This window comes from Podarcis filfolensis, assembly GCF_964270895.1.
Source record: "Podarcis filfolensis genome assembly, chromosome: 7".
In the NCBI taxonomy this organism is placed as follows: domain Eukaryota; kingdom Metazoa; phylum Chordata; class Lepidosauria; order Squamata; family Lacertidae; genus Podarcis; species Podarcis filfolensis.
In genome coordinates this window covers 78,127,297-78,145,229 of record NC_139603.1, presented here as the reverse complement: position 1 = coordinate 78,145,229, position 17,933 = coordinate 78,127,297, and the positions used below count along the sequence as shown (strand labels likewise).

The 17,933-nt window shown below is 46.0% G+C and overlaps 1 protein-coding gene and 1 long non-coding RNA gene across 4 annotated transcripts in view; both read right to left on the bottom strand.

The window, feature by feature from the left end:
• NSMCE2 (NSE2 (MMS21) homolog, SMC5-SMC6 complex SUMO ligase) overlaps positions 1-17,933 on the bottom strand; it is a 199,273-nt gene that overhangs the window by 77,847 nt on the left and 103,493 nt on the right. The window lies entirely within an intron of this gene.
• On the bottom strand, positions 9,745-17,296 carry LOC310766338. Its single transcript, XR_014550080.1, has 3 exons — positions 15,837-17,296; positions 10,656-15,409; positions 9,745-10,549 (listed from the first exon to the last, which is right to left on the bottom strand). It is a non-coding gene; the product is annotated as an uncharacterized lncRNA (long non-coding RNA).

Below are 17,933 nucleotides of genomic sequence, written 5' to 3'. Positions count from 1 at the left end.
CACAAAGTATTAACTGGGGATAATCTGGATTCCAAGTTCTTACAAGGTATTCTTTGCAGTCTGTGCTGTTGCACACCATCCCAATCTACGAGTGGTGCAAGATTCTAGGGGTTCCAGGGTTTGTGTTTCCTTTTGGAAATGAATCACAGTGGAGACTCTGCCTTCTTTATGATACATGGATTATTTACACATATCTACAACCTGAGCTTGTGATGGAGGCACAAGCTCAATAACCCAGAAGTCTTACTTCTCCCATAGCCACAGCACTGGATTCAAACAAAAATCAGACATTGCTCTCTGACCCTCTGCTTGCTGCTTTGCTTCTAGCTCACATCACAGCAAACTCAAAAACTCAGGCTTTGTCCTTCTAACTATCTAAGAGCTGAAGGAGGGGCTCCACTCATTTTCATATGGCACAGAGCCTCCTTTCCTTTGCTCTCTTAATAGTCCATCACCCAGACAACCACAACAACAGGAAGCTAGACTGGCTTAGATTTTAACACTTGCTGGATCCAAGGGTTCAGGAAGCTAGCCTAGATCCAGAGATCAGAGGGCTGGGACACCCACAAACCCATAACAGTATGTACTTCATGAGCAACCTATGCAAGACACCTAGTAAAAGCTTGTACACCCTTGAGCTCTTTGCAGACAACCTGCTTGAGTCAGAGTTCAGGGTGGTTCAAGTGTGCATGATGCTGCTCCTCTCCTAGCTACCATGTCCAACACACAGGTCTTAGCTTCACTGAGCTGCTAAAGCTAAATGTGATGCAAGGGCAGAAGGTGACTTGGATATCACCATGTTCACAAGCTAGATCTAAGGGGGAGGAAACACTCAGCACATATGATGTGGCCAGAAAGTATATTAAGCCAAATGTTTTCTTACAGGCTTGCACTTCCATCACATGTGAGGAAAATTGCCCATCTGCTAACTGCCTCTCCAACACAGACTCAGGTTTAAACAAATGGGAGCTGCCTAATGTCTGAAAAGGATTTTTATAGGTCAGACATCGAATAACCCCTTTTTGGTCCCCAAATGGGCCATTCTTGGATAACCCTCCAAGGGGCCATATGCCAGCAGATCAGATGATCAACCTGATGAACAGGGAAGCAGCAATTTGCATCCTGTTCATTTTCTCCTCCTTTCTCTGCTACTGCCAAAATCAGTAAGGTCCTTGATGGGGAACTAGAAACATTTGCTTGGAGGGTCATTGTTGCTTTAAGTTGAAACAGCTGAACAATTTACACATACCATTTTTTGCCAACTACCCTTTACTAGTTCTATCTGCAGACCAAATAAGCAGGTAAGATAACTTGATATTGTGTTTCCTTTCCGGAAAGGTACAGCAAATATCTAGTGGCAGGCTCTTCCCACACTTGCAGAGATATCCAGGTCTCAAACACTGAAAATGATCTCCTGACACACAACAGGTAATGCTATCAGAAATGGATTCAGTTTGAAAAACTAAAAACCAGATTAAATTGCAGGTCCGGGTGCTTGCCTCTAAAATATTAACACATCTGACAGTGTCTGGGAGCAAAAATGTTCTGCAGGCTGATGTTTTTCAAGGTAGCAGCAGCAGAAGAAAACACTATCTAAGACTTCTGAAGTGCCAGTAAACTCCAGAAAGAGATGTAACCTGGAAAATGTCAAGGGCTCAAGATCTTTTATCCTAATTTTAAGGTGTGTCTTGGTAAATCCAAGGTTTTCAGTGGTCTCAGCAAAACCAGGGTGGGCAACCTGGGGCCCTCAGCCTAATTTCAAAACCCTGGATCTAGTTAGACCTCTAGCAAGAGCAATCTGTCTCTCTCCCAGCAGCCTTCCTGGGAAGGGAGAAAGAGAAAGAGGTGAGTAGCCCTGCTCTGGCTCAACACACTGTTTGCTTCAGCTCCATCTGCGGTCAGAATGCGGCCCCAAACAGAATACCTGCGAGAGAATGTGGCCCTCAACAGAAAGAAAACTGCCCACTCCTGCAGTAAACAGACAATATATGACATGTTACATAACTAAGCAGTGACTAATTCCGATTCTGCTAGTTTCCTTCCTTCTCTTCCTGCTAACTCAATGCTTTTGTTCTTAACTGCAATTCATGACAGTTATAATGGCAAACTAGGGCATGTGCCAAGCCCTTGTCAAAAACTGGCGGTCAATCAGGGTTATAGAGACACTGCAATGAGAAAAGCTTAGAACAACTTCAGAGCCTGGAACAAAAGAAAAGTCAAAAATCAGTGTGAAGGGAGACAGACACGGTTCAGCAGACTCTGCTTAATTAATTGACGGGGAAAGACGGGAGAGTTACAAAGCAACGACAGAAGTACTGCTCTTAGTCTTGCAATACCTTCCCTTTAATGCCCGGTGTATGGTTTTCTGGTTGCTCATTGCAGAGGGAAAGGTTCACTGAACATACTCAGAGACACTCTCTTTTGCAGTACTTCTTCAAGTTCCAAGGCTGAGTTTCTCATTTATTTGTTATGTTTATCTTCTGCTTTTCTTCCACCATGGAATTCACAGCGACTTACACGGGATGCCTGGGGCTCATCCACCTGGGAAGGCAGCTCCTCCATATAGAAGAAGGAAAACTCTGATCCTAAATCTCTGCTGCCTTGCGAGATATCTTTGGGAGACAAAAAGGCTAAGGAGCAAACCCCACACAAATCTGGAGTGGAGTCCCTAAAACATTAAATGTCCTTGCATTGCTATGTACTATTCTGCCTTGGTCAGAAAACACCTGGAATACTGTGCACAGTTTTGGGTGCCACAATATAAGAATGATATTGACAAGCTGGGACGTGTGCAGAGGAGGAAAACCAAGATGATCAAGGGTATGTAAATCAAGTCTTAGGGGGAACGGTTGAAGGAGCTGGGTATGTTTAGGCTGGTAAATAGGAGACTAAGAGGAGATATGCTAGCCATCTTCAAATATCTCAAGGGCTGTTGCATGGAAGAGGGAACAAGCTTGTTTTCTCCTGCTCTGGAGGGTAGGATCCAAATGAATCAAATCAAGTTACGGGAAAGGAGATTCTGACAAAATATCAGAAAGAACTTTCTGGCAGTAAGAGCTGTTCAACAGTGGAAGAGATTCCCTTGGGAAGTAAAAGGTAAAGGTAAAAGACCCCTGGACGGTTAAGTCCAGCCCAACTTGACTATGGGGTGCGGTGCTCATCTCGCTTCAGGCCAAGGGAGCCGGTGTTTGTCCACAGACAGCTTTCCAAGTCATGTGGCCAGCATGACTAAACCGCTTCTGGCGCAACACAACATCATGACGGAAACCAGAGCACACGGAAACGCCATTTACCTTCCCGCTGCAGTGGTACCTATTTATCTACTTGCACTGGCATGCTTTCAAACTGCTAGGTTGGCAGGAGCTGGGACAGAGCAACGGCAGCTCACCCCGCTGTGCAGACTCAAACTGGCAACCTTCTGATCAGCAAGCCCAAGACAAGAGCTTCAGTAGTTTAGACCACAGCACCATCCGCTCCTTAGACTCTCCCACATTGGAGGTTTTAAAGCAGAGTTTGGGTGGCCATCTGTCATGGATGCTTTAGTTGAGAAATCCTGCGTTGTAGGAAGTTGGAGTAGATGACCCCCAGAGTCCCTTCCAACTCTACAGTTCTTTGATTCCATGCCTGCTTCTGCCTCCGACTCTGCCCACACCAACATGTGGGCCTTGGAAGGTTGCCCAGAAAGGAATGTGCCCTTCCAAACAGTTCCCTATCCCTGCTCCAGTCCTTTCCCTGCATGCAAAAGGAGAAGCAGAGACAACTAGACTCAAAACTCCAGTGGGTGCAGAATGCAGCAGCGAGGCTCCTCACGGGGTCTCTGCCATGGGCGCATATTCACCCAGTGCTTTTCCAGCTGCACTGGCTCCCGGTGGAGTATAGGGTCATGTTCGAGGTGCTGGTCTTGACCTTTAAAGCCCTTCACGGCCTAGGACCCTCGTACCTACGGGACCGCCTCTCCCAGTATGTCCCACGGAGAGCCTCAAGGTCCATAAATAGCAACACCCTAGTGGTCCCGGGCCCTAAGGAAATTAGATTGGCTTCAACCAGAGCCAGGGCCTTTTCAACACTGGCTCCGGCCTGGTGGAATGCTCTACCTCATGAGACCAGGGCCCTGCAGGATCTGATTTCTTTCCGCAGGGCCTGTAAGACAAAGTTGTTCTGCCTGGCCTTTGGCTTGGAGCCAATTTGATTCCCTCCCCCTCTTTCTTTTTTCTTTTCCTTTCTCCTCCTGTGATGAGGCTGCATTTTAATACTTTAATGTTTCAATGTTTTAATGTTGTATTTTAATCTTGTTTTTAAGTTGTATTCATTCAACTTGTTTTTATTATTGCTTGTTAGCCGCCCTGAGCCCAGCCTTGGCTGGGGAGGGCGGGGTATAAAAATTATTATTATTATTATTATTATTATTATTATTATTATTAAAAGAGCTGTAGCGAGGTTAAGCAGGATATGGAAATGCTAACTGACGAAGGTGAGCCCGTGTATGTAAATAGATACACCTGAAACAGGCCTCCAGGTAGCCCAGAAGCATATTGGCATGTACATCATCTTTCACGCTTTCATGTCCTACATGCTGTTTCTTAACTTCATTGCCTAGATCAGTCTGAGGGCCATATTCTCTCTGAGCAACCTTTCAGTAGTGTGGCCGAGCCAGAGGGAAGCTGTGGTGAGGAATAGATGGGTTTACATGGAATAATTTGAGAGGGGCAGCACTTTTACAGTGCCCCTCTTTCATCTTCCTAGGGAATGAACCCTATCTTCTTAAAAGGAAAAGGTGAGAGGGAGAGGAAGAAGGGCGCTTGCAGAATAAGGTACCAACAAAGGAAAACATCCTATAAATAGCTGCACATGCAAATGTGTTTTGTGTACAACGAGACAAAGAAAGAGCTGTAAAGATTCATAACATGAACCACACCCAAACCTCAAAAACTAAACCCACGCTGTATGAAATTTCAGAAGCTCTAGAATGTATAAAAATTTCTCGGGCAGTTGACATGATTGCCCCTGAGCGCCCTCTTCCACTTTGCATAGCCCATCTGGCTAGAGCTGAGGATGAGCAAACAGGCTAGGAGGCAGCTTGAAAATGAGTGGAGGAAATCAGCCGAATGCAATTGAAGGGCGTATCATTGAGCCTACCTAGTGCCTCCTTGCATGAGAGGGTGGTCCTTGCCTGTTTGAAGGAGGCAGTGGCAAAACCACTCCTTAAGAATGGCAGCTTTCCTTTCCTTTGCGGAATCGAAAGCAGAAGAGGAACTGCTAAATTCCAGTTCTTGAGAACAGGAATTAGAGGTAAACAAAGTCTGGCTTGGCTGAACAGATGGGGGTCCGATGGCTGGAAGGGAATGGTTTGGGGTTTTTCCAGATGTCCCCCCCCAAAAAAAAAAGATACATAGGTGACATGGAAAACAATGGCTGGGATGCTTCTAAAGAGGTACCTTGGTTGTGCCCAGACTCACTCTTGCATCCGGGAGGATTTCGTGACCATGACTGTTCCCGTGTCATGACACCTCCCTTCCACAGAAAAGCAACACTGCACATGGCATGGTGAGGGCTGATGTTTGAGAAACTCAAATCCAGATCTCTGTTGACTAGTGATGGGGTGAGCGACTCATTTCTTGTCCATTCCATAATTAAACCAAAGGAAAAGAACTGTTTCAATGGGCATCTAAAACACAGAACAGGACTCAGGATTGGAACCAAAGAAGAATGCAATGTTACAAATTTATGTAGAAATGTCAGTGGCAGGCTGGGTCTTGGCCCTACATAAGCATGTTTGCAGAACAGCAGACCCGGCTATTGCTAAAACACACAGTCATCAAAGCTGCTCAGCAATGCTTGGGAAGTTCCAGTTTAGTTTCATTTGTAACATTATTATCCTGGCTTTCCACCAAGGAGCTTGAATAAAAATTGGGTCCTCCTCTCCCCTAAATTTTATTCATACCCAACCCCATGAGCAGGCTTAAGAGATCCCAATATCATCGAGGGACCTCCATGGCTGATCAGAAATTTCAGCCTAACTTTGATCAGTTCTTGTTTGGCTCTCTAACCCAAGGATAGCCAAAATTGTGCCCTCCAGAATTTGATGAACTATGACTCCCATCATCCGAGATCACAGGCCATGCTGACTGGGGCAGATGGGAGCTTGAATCTAACACCATCTGAAGGTTATCACATGAGCCACCCTTTTTTCTGATTGCTACACTGCACTGGCTCAAATCTGAAATCTCAATCTGAAATTAATTACACCCAACTGTACATGGGGAGCCAATAACAAAACTATCTGGCCTAGTCATAAGCAGCTGCTCTTCATTCTGAGACAACACCGCCCTAAGTAAAAGGTAAAGGTAAAGGTACCCCTGCCCGTATGGGCCAGTCTTGCCAGACTCTAGGGTTGTGCGCTTATCTCACTCTATAGGCCGGGAGCCAGCGCTGTCCGCAGACACTTCCGGGTCACGTGGCCAGCGTGACAAGCTGCATCTGGCGAGCCAGCACAGCACACGGAACGCCGTTTACCTTCCCGCTGGTAAGCGGTCCCTATTTATCTACTTGCACCCGAAGGTGCTTTCGAACTGCTAGGTTGGCAGGTGCTGGGACCGAACAACGGGAGCGCACCCCGCCGCGGGGATTCGAACCACCGACCATGCGAACGGCAAGTCCTAGGCACTGAGGTTTTACCCATAGTGCCACCCACGTCCCTCCGCCCTAAGTACATGTGCTAAAAAACCCAGTTTGATATCCTATTGATTTTCATTGTCAAGACCAGGCATAATCTGAGCTTAGCAAGAAAGACAGGTAGAGAAGGATCAGGATAGCCCAAATTCTGCAACAAGAAAAGTGGGATGCTGAAACCTGCATACATTATTTAAATTTGCATGACTTTTCTAATTTTGTAGAATTCGTTTTGCAATCTTACTAAATTTGCATGGTTTATACCACTTCCTCAACCTCAGCCCTCCAGATGTTTTGAGACTACAATTCCCATCATCCCTGAACACTGGTCCTGCTAGCTAGGAGTTGTAGGCCAAAAACATCTGGAGGGCCGAGGCTGAGGAAGCCTGATTTATACGGTTTCCACTGTGCCCAGGAGCTGAAAGGCTGGAACAGGGGTCTACAGCCCCACCGCCGGAGATCATATTCATTAGAAGAACCCCGCTGGATCAAAGCAAAGGTCCAGTTACTTCATCATCCTTCTTTTTCCAGAAATCAAGTAAATGCTTCCAGGAAGCTCATAAACTGTGTATAATGACAACAGCCCTGCCATAAGTGTTTCCTTCTTAGCAACTGGCATTCAGGAACTGATTAAGGTGCTGATATTGCATCAGGCATTGCACACACACTTTCAAGGGGTTTTTTCTTAACAACAGATGGAAACTTCCTTTTTTAAATAACGCGAACTCTCAGGATGTTTCAAGCAATTCCATACTCCGCTGCTTTCCTGCGCTCCTAGAAAGCCATGCCATGCAAACAAGCCCAGATTGCTCTCTTCGTAAAAAAATGGCTTTCTATTAAAATCCACTTCAAAAGATTTTCTATTATTATTTTGCTTCCCCTTATCAGCTTTTAACCAAATCTAGATGTTTTCTGCTGACCTATTTGCAAAGCCGTCCAACTGCCTAATCCACAAATCCCACAGTTATGCAACCTTTGAGGGATTAGGCATTTTGTCATGAGAAAAGTCTGCGTTTCTTTAAGCTCAATGAAGTTCTGCGGTTTAAACTGAGTCCGCTGATTAAATTACATTCATAAAAAAAACAACACACCTCTGGCTCTTGCCTGGTGCCAAGAGAACTCCCTTAGATGTGTGTGATATAAGCTTAGGCCCAAAGTTAAAAACCACAAAATATTTGCACTGTGGTCTCTTTCTGGAAGAGAACTGGCCACAAATGTATTATGGCGAGAGAGATTCCAAAATGGAATCAATCTTGGATTTCTGGTTGTTGTTGTTTTTAAAGAATGTTGTGCCTCAGAAAATGAATATCTGTTCATGCTTTCTTTCCCTCTGCACACATACCGTATTTTTTGCTCTATAAGACTCACTTTTTCCCTCCTAAAAAGTAAGGGGAAATGTGTGTGCATCTTATGGAGCGAATGCAGGCTGCGCAGCTATCACAGAAGCCAGAACAGCAAGAGGGATTGCTGCTTTCACTGTGCAGTGATCTCTTTTGCTGTTCTGGCTTATGAGATTCAGAATATTTTTTTCTTGTTTTCCTCCTCCAAAAACTAGGTGCGTCTTGTGGTCTGGTGTGTCTTATAGAGCAAAAAATATGTTAATTGCCACTATGTGAATGGAAGCACATTCCATGTGTTGCTCTGCTTTCGTTTGGACTACATCAGCGAGGCGGCGAAGGGGGTCCTGTCATCTAGGCAGCCCAGGACCTCCATACACACTGACCAGACTTGTGCCCCGGAGAGGTCACTTTGGTGCTGCTAATATAGCAAACACAACGCGAGAGTCAGCAGCCATATCAGGTGCTGTGATTCTCCGGCACCCCTTGTCTCTCGAGACAGGCGGACGCCATTATCGTGGGAGCCTCTATACTCCAGACACGAACCTGGAGGCTAGAGACCTCTTTTGCCTCAAAACTGAGACCTTCACAGGCCACATCCATTTAAAGCACTACGATACCACTTTAGACAGCCATGGCTTCCCGCAAAAAATCCTGGAAACTGTAGTTTGTTCAGGGTGCTGATAGGTTTTAGGAGGCCCCTATCCCTGCCCCAGAGCTACAATTCCAGAATCGCTTAACAACCAATCCCTCTGCACAGAGAACTCTGGGAACTATAGCTCTGTGAGGGGGCCTTAATGAACTCCCACTCCCAGAATTCTTTGGGGGAAGCCATGGCTGTTTAAAACGGTATCATGACCCCTTTAAATGTACGAGGCGGGTGTAGCCCTAGTCATGCGCGGTCATACTCCATAATAAGGCTTGCACCACCAGGCGGCGAGGGGTTCTTGAATATGGAACACACGCACTTTGTTAAAACTGGCGCACTTGGGATCTGAATCCCAAAATCAGAGGTAGCTAGCAGCAGCTGCTGCTGCAGTGAAGCCATTCTCTGTTAAGAACTGTTATACATGTCTGTGGAACAGTGGTGGGGAACCTCAGGCCTGGGGGCCACATGTGGCCTCTATCTGGCCCTTGAGATTCTCCTCAGGCTCGGCTCTGCACCCTCCCTCCTCAGGTGTGTTTTTTTCCTGTCTGGGATGCGTCCTTGCACTGGGATGACGCCTCTTGGTCGCCTGGAGGGAGGTCAGAGTGGGGTGTGCGAAGAAACTAGCACAAAGGTAAAATCTGTGCTCACTGCTCCATCTACAGCCCTGCCCACCAATGGCACGAGGCTCCCAGAAGGTTGCCAAGAAAGGTATGTGCCCCCTGGGATAGAAATGGTTCTCTGCATCTGCTACGGAGCAACCGAGTGGTGAAGGGAATTCCAGTGCTTCCAAAAAATGACAGGGGAAAATGGCAGAAGCAGCAGGCATGCCAGCCAGCACCATGCAAGATGATAATAATAATAATTTATTTATACCCCACCCATCTGGCTGGGTTCTCCCAGCCACTCTGGACAGCTCCCAATGGAATAATAGTAATAGTAATAGTAAAGTGATAAAACATCAAAGATTAAAAGCTTCCCTAAACAGGGCTGCCATCAGATGTCTTCTAAAAGTCAGATAGCTGTTTATTTCCTTGACATCTGATAGGAGGGCGTTCCACAGGGCAGACACCACTACTGAGAAGGCCCTCTGCCTGGTTTTCTGGAGTGAGGGAACCACCAGAAGGCACCCAGAGGTGGACCTCAGTGTCTGGGCTGAACAATGGTGGTGGAGACGCTCCTTAAGGTATTGTGATGTCATGCCGTCCCTGATGATGTCAGCAGTCCATTCCTGCATGGAAACTGGCTGGCTCTCCTTCCTCCAGCTGTTCCTGCTGCAGAATTGCCTTATCTGCTACCCAGTGGCTGTTGCATTAAAAGCTTGGTTTCTTACAAAACTTGGGGGGGGGGTTCCTCTCCCTCTTGGCCTTACATGTGAAATGGTACAAAGATGTCAAGGACTGGCTGTATGCTGGGAGGTGGTGGCTGGGTTCTGATTAGTGGGCACTGGGGGAAGTGGGGCTGGAGACTGACTTGGAAAAAGGGATCAGTGATCTGGGGGAGACTGTAACTGCTGGGAGATGAGAGTCAGAGGCAGGAGAAGACTGCAGGATAGGAGAGTGGAGAACAGGTGCAAAAGGAGAAGAAAGAGGTCAGGCTGGAGTCCTGCTCCACTGTCTCCCAGGACCAGAAGAGGACTGAAGTGGGAGGAACAGAAGGTGACATGCAGGCATAGTCTTTGCTTGCTTTTTAAATTTTATTATTTTAATTTTATTTTTGTGTGCGCAGTTTTGGTGGGGAAGAAATGTAAGCTGAGGTTGGAGACAGGGCATCTACCTCATCGGGTGCACACCTAGGAATACCTGAGAGACATAGGACTGATGGACACACCTTCCTTTAACTTGTAAGTGTACTTTTGACAATAAAGTCTTAATTTCTCACTCAGGGCATTCCATGCCTGACAGCGCCACGACAAGTGATCTGTTATTGCATCCTCATTCAAATTCATTAAAATGGATTGAAGCGTCAAATTCAGCCGCCGGTTGTCCATCCCCGATTTAGACAAAAGAGGAAGAATGAGGCAAATCAAAGTTGGCCGGGATGAAGGAGGAGAGTTGCGAGGTAAGGAGAAAGTTAATAGCAGGTCACAGCTTTTAGCCCATCAGGGCTTCTGTCATCACAACACACCATCTGCACTTTCCTGTGCTAAGCAGTGAACAGGCCAGTTTGAGAGAAGGATAAATGATACGGCAAATAGTTTTTGCATTCTCATCTTGTTAGAAGCTTGACATGAAGAAAAGCTGGAGAGGGAGTGAGAAATAAGGAAGCTTTTTTGAACTGGAATCACTCCATAAGGGAAGCTGAGTGCCAACTCCTGGTGAAAGATAGCAATTCCAACTGAAAAGTGCTTTGGAAGGAGAAAAACGAGTCCTGGGGTTTGAAAGAAAACAGCAATAATGGAAAGGATTGCAGACAAGGGGGGAAATTCAGCCTTGAATGAACCTGAACGTCAGCAAATCTTGAGCCTCAACACAAAATCTGAAATGGAATCCCGGCATACCTGTGTGGCTGCATCAAAAACACACTGGTCTAAAATGTTTAGGATTCAGTTAGCTATCTCACTCTGGGTACCTAAATTCTGAAGAGGCAACAGAAGATGAGTAATGGGACTCCGGCAGTTTTGAACTTTTTATTTCACTAAAATGCTGATGTTGCATGTAGCATCCACTGAAAATCTTCCCCCCACAAACCCCCTCCAAACATTCCACTACAGTGCAGTTTCTGTGGGACCTGGGCAACGTCTAAGAATTATTTAGCAGAAGGATGTTTTAGGGCCATTTCACACAGCAGCCAATCCAAGTTTGCAACATTGTGTTCTCAATATGCAGCTGGAGTCCATTCCGACTCCCCTAGCAATTGTATAAGCATGAGTTTGCACACACAGGTTTGATGCATTTGCACCTTCCATTTGTCAATGTTAACTTTAAACAAAAAACAAAAACACACTAAAAATATCTAATGCATCATGAAGCCCTTAAAGGTTTGGGAGAGGGGTGGGTGTAGAAAATTTATTGAGTAAATCTCCCAACAGTCAACAGTGTAGTGCCGAAGTCTGCAGGGACTGGACTCATGTACCCTTCACGCACCTATAGGTCACTGCTGCCACAGTTAAGGAAGGAAATGTGATCATTCCCTTAAATGGAGAAACACTTTTAAAATAGGCACAAGTGACTAATAGCATAGCACAACTTCCTTCTTCAACAGGATTACTAATTTTTTTGGGGGGGGGTAGTAGGAAATGCCACATCCTTCAAACTTTCACTTTCGGTTATATTACGTTTTCAAGCAGTTTGACAGCCTGGGAATGAAAGAAGGAAGTTCCTCTCTCTCTCTCTCTCTCTCTCTCTCTCTCTCTCTCTCTCATTCTCTCGGTAAGCATACACTTGCCATTTAAAGAAAAGGACTTGCGCAAAGCGTGACACAATCTCCATTATATGAACAATTACACAATAACATGACCAAATCAATTATGGAAAAGACATGGAAAGCGTTATGGTGGGTGGACTTCAGACTTTCAAAAAAGCAGCTGTAGATGTTCAAGGCAACCTGAAGAATTATGCGCCCCACACTGGAGAAATGCCATAGCTCAGTGGTGGAGCATTGGCTTTGTGTGCTGAAGGTTCCAGGTTCAATGCCCACCATCTCCAGTTAGAGCTGGGAGCATTTCCTGTCTGAAACCCTAGAGGACCGCTGACCATCAGTGCAGAGAATACTGACCTAGCTGCATCAATAGCCTGACTCAGCATAAAGCATTTTTTGTTTAGTCATTTAGTTGTGTCTGACTCTTCGTGACCCCATGGACCAGAGCACGTCAGGCACTCCTATCTTCCACTGCCGTTGGTCAAACTCATGTTAGTTGCTTTGAGAACACTGTCCAACCATCTCGTCCTCTGTCATCCCCTTCTCCTTGTGCCCTCCATCTTTCCCAACATCAGGGTCTTTTCCAGGGAGTCTTCTCTTCTCATGAGGTGGCCAAAGTATTGGAGCCTCAGCTTCAGGATCTGTCCTTCCAGTGAGCACTCAGGGCTGATTTCCTTCAGAATGGATAGGTTTGATCTTCTTGCAGTCCATGAGACTCTCAAGAGTCTCCTCCAGCACCATGGATCACTGACGTCATGGTGAAGGGATTTGAATAACTCAGAGAAGCTATGAGTTATGCCGTGCAGGGCCACCCAAGACGGACAGGTTATATTGGAGAGTTTTGACCAAACATGATCCACCTGGAGCAGGAACCGGCAAGCCACTCCAGTATCCCTGCCAAGAAAACTCCATGGACAAAAACAACAGGCAGCCTCCTATACAGTGGTACCTCGGGTTAAGAACTTAATTCATTCTGGAGGTCCGTTCTTAACCTGAAACTGTTCTTAATCTGAGGTACCACTTTAGCTAATGGGGCCTCCTGCTGCCGCTGTGCCGCTGAAGCACAATTTCTGTTCTCATGCTAAAGCAAAGTTATTAACCTGAGGTACTATTTCTGGGTTAGCAGAGTCTGTAACCTGAAGCGTCTGTAACCTGGAGTGTCTGTAACCCGAGCTACCACTGCATAAGCATAAATGTTATATAGTGATGTACTCTGTGGGTCCTTTGAGACCAGAAGTAGCAACAAGTTTCCCTATCTGCCTAGCTCTCCATTGAAGTACAAAGGCGGGAGATCTCATTGTTAATCTCACAAGACATGGACATTTCACCAGCATTGTCTAAAGCAGAGGTAGCCAAGGTTTTCCCTTCCATCTGCTTTTGGGTTAGAGATGTCATCGTCCATGGTAGCTGAAGCTGATGGTAGATGGATTAGTCACCTGATTGGCGTCATGAGAACAGGATGCTGGACTAGGTGGACCAATGCCCTTTTATGTTTTAACAGGGTCCCACAATATCTGGAGGCCGCCATTTTGGCTACTGTGGACCAGCAAGGCTCCTTGGAACAGCCCCTGTGTTTGTGGAGCTTCTGTCCCAGCCAGCTTACCCTCTGCACCGATTTGCCTCACCAAAGATTGGTACCCTTATGCTTTGCAGAGCATCATCTTCTGCTCTCCAAGATAACACCAGCCAGAGCTGCATGAGGCACCCATCTGTGAAACCGCTTGGGGCAAGTCCTGTCACAGGTGCCATTCCATCCCTTTTCCGATAGCGAGGCAAGTGTGTTTTCCACTAGAGACACACGGCCTGCACATCCACTTCCAAATTGATGTTGCAGAGAAGGCAGCTGAGGTGTCAATGTGATACTACGGGGTAATCTCTGTGCTGTAAGAACTAAGGTGTGAAATGGCAATTAGAGTTTGGCAAGGAAAAGGGGAGCAATACTCGTCGGCTGAGGATGCTAAGTTTTCAGCTGAAAGGTTCCAGTTTCTGGGCGAGACAAGGGCGACGCCGGGATGCCACCCGCTAGAGATTGACTCTAGGCAAACAACTAACAGGGAAAGACAAGAGCTCACAGCCAGGAGTTTAGAAAAATCAAGACTCCTTCCAAGGTACAGATGTCAATCCGCCTGATGTTTTGCTATCTATTTCAAGTCCTGCCAATAATTACAGTGCCTAAACAGCTTGCAGTTTGGCAGAGATTATTGGGTAAATACATTCATAGAGGAACAAAAGCTTGGTTGTGCAGCAGAGTTCGCAAGGTGGAAAACCCATTTTACTCAGTACATTAAGTGTTCAGTGAGGAGTATACAAGAAAGCTGTTCCTTCGATCTCCCTGCTGAGATACCACCCCATGTTCTGTGAAGCTGGATTTATGATGGCCTGGGAAGGCTGGGAACAAGCAGGTCTATATAGACTCAGGGTTTTTTTAATGTACTGTGACGTATGGGACATTCTGAGATTCTGTACCTGGCTAGATATGGAGAATTTCGTTTCGTCTGCATTTTTTAAGTCATCTGATGTAATTCGCAACTCCCATGCTTATACACGGATCAGAATGTAGTAATTATCCTTCACACCTCTCTGAATTTTGCAATACAGTGGTACCTTGGTACTCGAACGGCTTGACTCCCAAACAAATCGGCTCCCAAATGCTGCAAAGTGAGTGTTCTGGTTTGCGAACTTTTTTGGAAGCCGAACATCTAACGTTGTTTCTCCTGCAGTCAAACGGAAGCTGCGCCTTGGTTTTCGAACCGTTTTGGGAGTCGAATGGACTTCCGGAACATATTAAGTTTGATAACCAAGGTACCACTTTATAGTTCTTGGCTCAAGAAACACAACAGACTACAAACAAATTTGTGTATTTTAGGATAAGGTCACATTAAGGTTAAATAGGTATTTTGTGATAAATTTCATGGTTAAATGCAAATTTACAATATTTTTGAAGAAAATTTTAAAAAGAATGTGTAAAAAGATTTGGGGGGGGAGAATAATAAATAAAAGCAAATTAATACAGAAATGGGACTGGAGAAACTTAAGAATAAACAAATGTGACATGGACATGGGCCAGAAACAGATCAATCTGTCCATCTGTCCACATGAATGTCAGTGTCCCCTGCCTCTATGCAGATAGTAGCACATTTGGTTCCTTATTCCAGGTTTGCAACCTTTCCTTACCTTTGCATTCTGCAGAGGTGGAAAGCCTTGGAGCAAAAGAGTGAAGCCAAATCTGGTTTAACATCTCAAAATAAACCTAGCAACACAGCGAAAAGGCCTCAGGATTCAAAACTTGAGAAACTCCAAGTCTGCCCCAAGCTGCCTACTCCCTACAGCTTTCCCAGTATAATTAAGACGAAGCGTTCCAAAAATGATAAGCTTTATGATAAAGGTAAAGGTACCCCTGCCCGTACGGGCCAGTCGTGTCCGACTCTAGGGTTGTGCGCCCATCTCACTTAAGAGGCCGGGGGCCTGCGCTGTCCGGAGACACTTCCGGGTCACGTGGCCAGCGTGAGGAAGCTGCTCTGGCGAGCCAGCACCAGCGCAACACACAGAAACGCCGTTTACCTTCCCGCTATAAAGCGGTACCTATTTATCTACTTGCACTTAGGGGTGCTTTTGAACTGCTAGGTGGGCAGGAGCTGGGACCGAAAGACGGGAGCTCACCCTGCCGCGGGGATTCGAACCGCCGACCATACAGTCGGCAAGTCCTAGGCACTGAGGTTTTACCCACAGCGCCACCCGCGTCCCTAAGCTTTATGATACACATAGCCAAAAGCTTCCGTGTTTCATGCCGATTCCTAGAACAAAATGCACCGTTTGCTATTCACACCAGAGACTCTTTCAAAAAACAGAGGGGTTTTCCCCCCAATGCAGCATTCTTCGCCTGTGCTGCTATATGGTCTTGGAAATAAAGGAATAGGCATTACACCAATATGATGCAATAGTGCAGAAGTTAGACCAGACAGTTCTGGATTCATTTCCTATTCTAATTATGAGGTTCACTAGATGGCCTAGATCTAGTTGATCACTGTGGTGAGGATCATCGTTGTGAGGATTAAATGCAGTATTTAGTCAAGAGACTCAATTAACAACTTAATAATTTTTTGGACATTTAAAGCAGTGCCTCTGATTAAATCAGGAGTATTTTGTAAAATGAGGTATTTATTTTTCACATAAGGACTGCAGATGGCAAGTGTCATCTTAGAAGAGGGACTCTTCTATTAGATGGTACCTCCTACGATCAAAGTTTAAAATTTAGGCTCATCCAGGGGGAGGCCTGTTCTTCTCCAAGGTGAAGAAGGGCAGTTCTTCGTTTTGCAGAATTGTCTGGTTTAAAGATAAAAGAACCACAAGGAGGGAGGGCAGGGACCTTGAAGGCGCCCTCAACTGGCAGCACCCATATAACAAACTGGGGCCACCTGGTCAAAGTCTTCCCCGCTTACAGTGAGATGTGTTTAATTTAAAACTATAGTCATTATTTCTAAACATGTGCCTGTAAATATGAAATAGTATCTGTCAATGTTATGCAAATCTATGTCCTCTTTGGCTGGTGATGCAATCCTTTTTTGGTGGCGTCATTCCTCCAGCGCTGGCTATGTCTAAATGGCCATCCTGTTCTCCAGAACAACGCAGCACTCCTCCTTCCTTGGCCTGCCACTTCCGCCTGCCTTTTAGGTGTAGCTTTCCTGCCCTACCTGCTTCTTGACTCCCTTGTTTTGCTTGCGAGTAGGCCAAAGGTAAGCTATTGCTCAAGAAGACAGGTTTCCTCTGGTTCTAGCCACCTGAGGACGTGGACTGCTGCTCTACCCATGGCTCCCTTCCCCACACAGTCTTTGCTCTTCTTCTGCCACCACCGTCAAGGACCATAAGAGGGCTTTGAAATGTGGCAGTGCCCACTCAACATCAACTTTGTTGGACTGGTCATGTTGTGGGGATGCCTGGTTATCGTCTTCCAAAGCAACTTGTTGTTTAGTTGTGTCCGACTCTTCGTGACACCATGGACCAGAGCACGCCAGGCACTCCTGTCTTCCACTGCCTCCCGCAGTTTGGTCATACTCATGCTGGTAGCTTCGAGAACACTGTCCAACCATCTTGTCCTCTGTCGTCCCCTTCTCCTTGTGCCCTCCATCTTTCCCAGCATCAGGGTCTTTTCCAGGGAGTCTTCTCTTCTCAGGAGGTGGCCAAAGTACTGCAGTCTCAGCTCAGGATCTGTCCTTCCAGTGAGCACTCAGGGCTGATTTCCTTAAGAATGGATAGGTTTGATCTTCTTGCAGTCCATGGGACTCTCCAAACTTAAAAATGGAAAGCCGGTGGTCAACAAAAGAGGTTTAAAGACTGTCTCAAGGCAATTTTTTAAAAAAATGTAGTATAAACACCAACAATTGGGAAACACTGGCCTGTGAGCGCTCCAGTTGGAGAACAGCCTTTATCAAAGGTGTCATGGGCTTTGAAGACACTCAAACTCAGGACGCAAGGGGGAAACGTGCTAAGAGGAAGGCACGCTTGGCAAACCCTCACCGTGATCAACTCCCACCCAGAAACCTATGTTCCCACTGTGGAAGGATGTGTGGATCCAGAATTGGCCTCCCCAGTCCCTTACGGACTCATTGTTAAAACCATGTTTATGGAAGACAATCTTACTCAGCTATGAGTGATTGCCAAAGAAGAAGAAGAGAAGAACCATTTGAGGGCTTTGCAATGTGGCAGTGCCCACTCAGCTCCCATAGTAGGCATTATCTTTTTTTTAACTACTATTCAGAACGGATTGAAACATAACACGATTCAATCAAGTGCAATTATTTTCAGCCAGGCGAGAGAGAGAGAGAGAATATGCACTTGAGCTGAACTGCAAAACATTAAGAGTTTCTGGATTCCATTATCGTGCCACTGGCTCCTGTTTTCCAAGTGCTGCATCACTTGAGCTG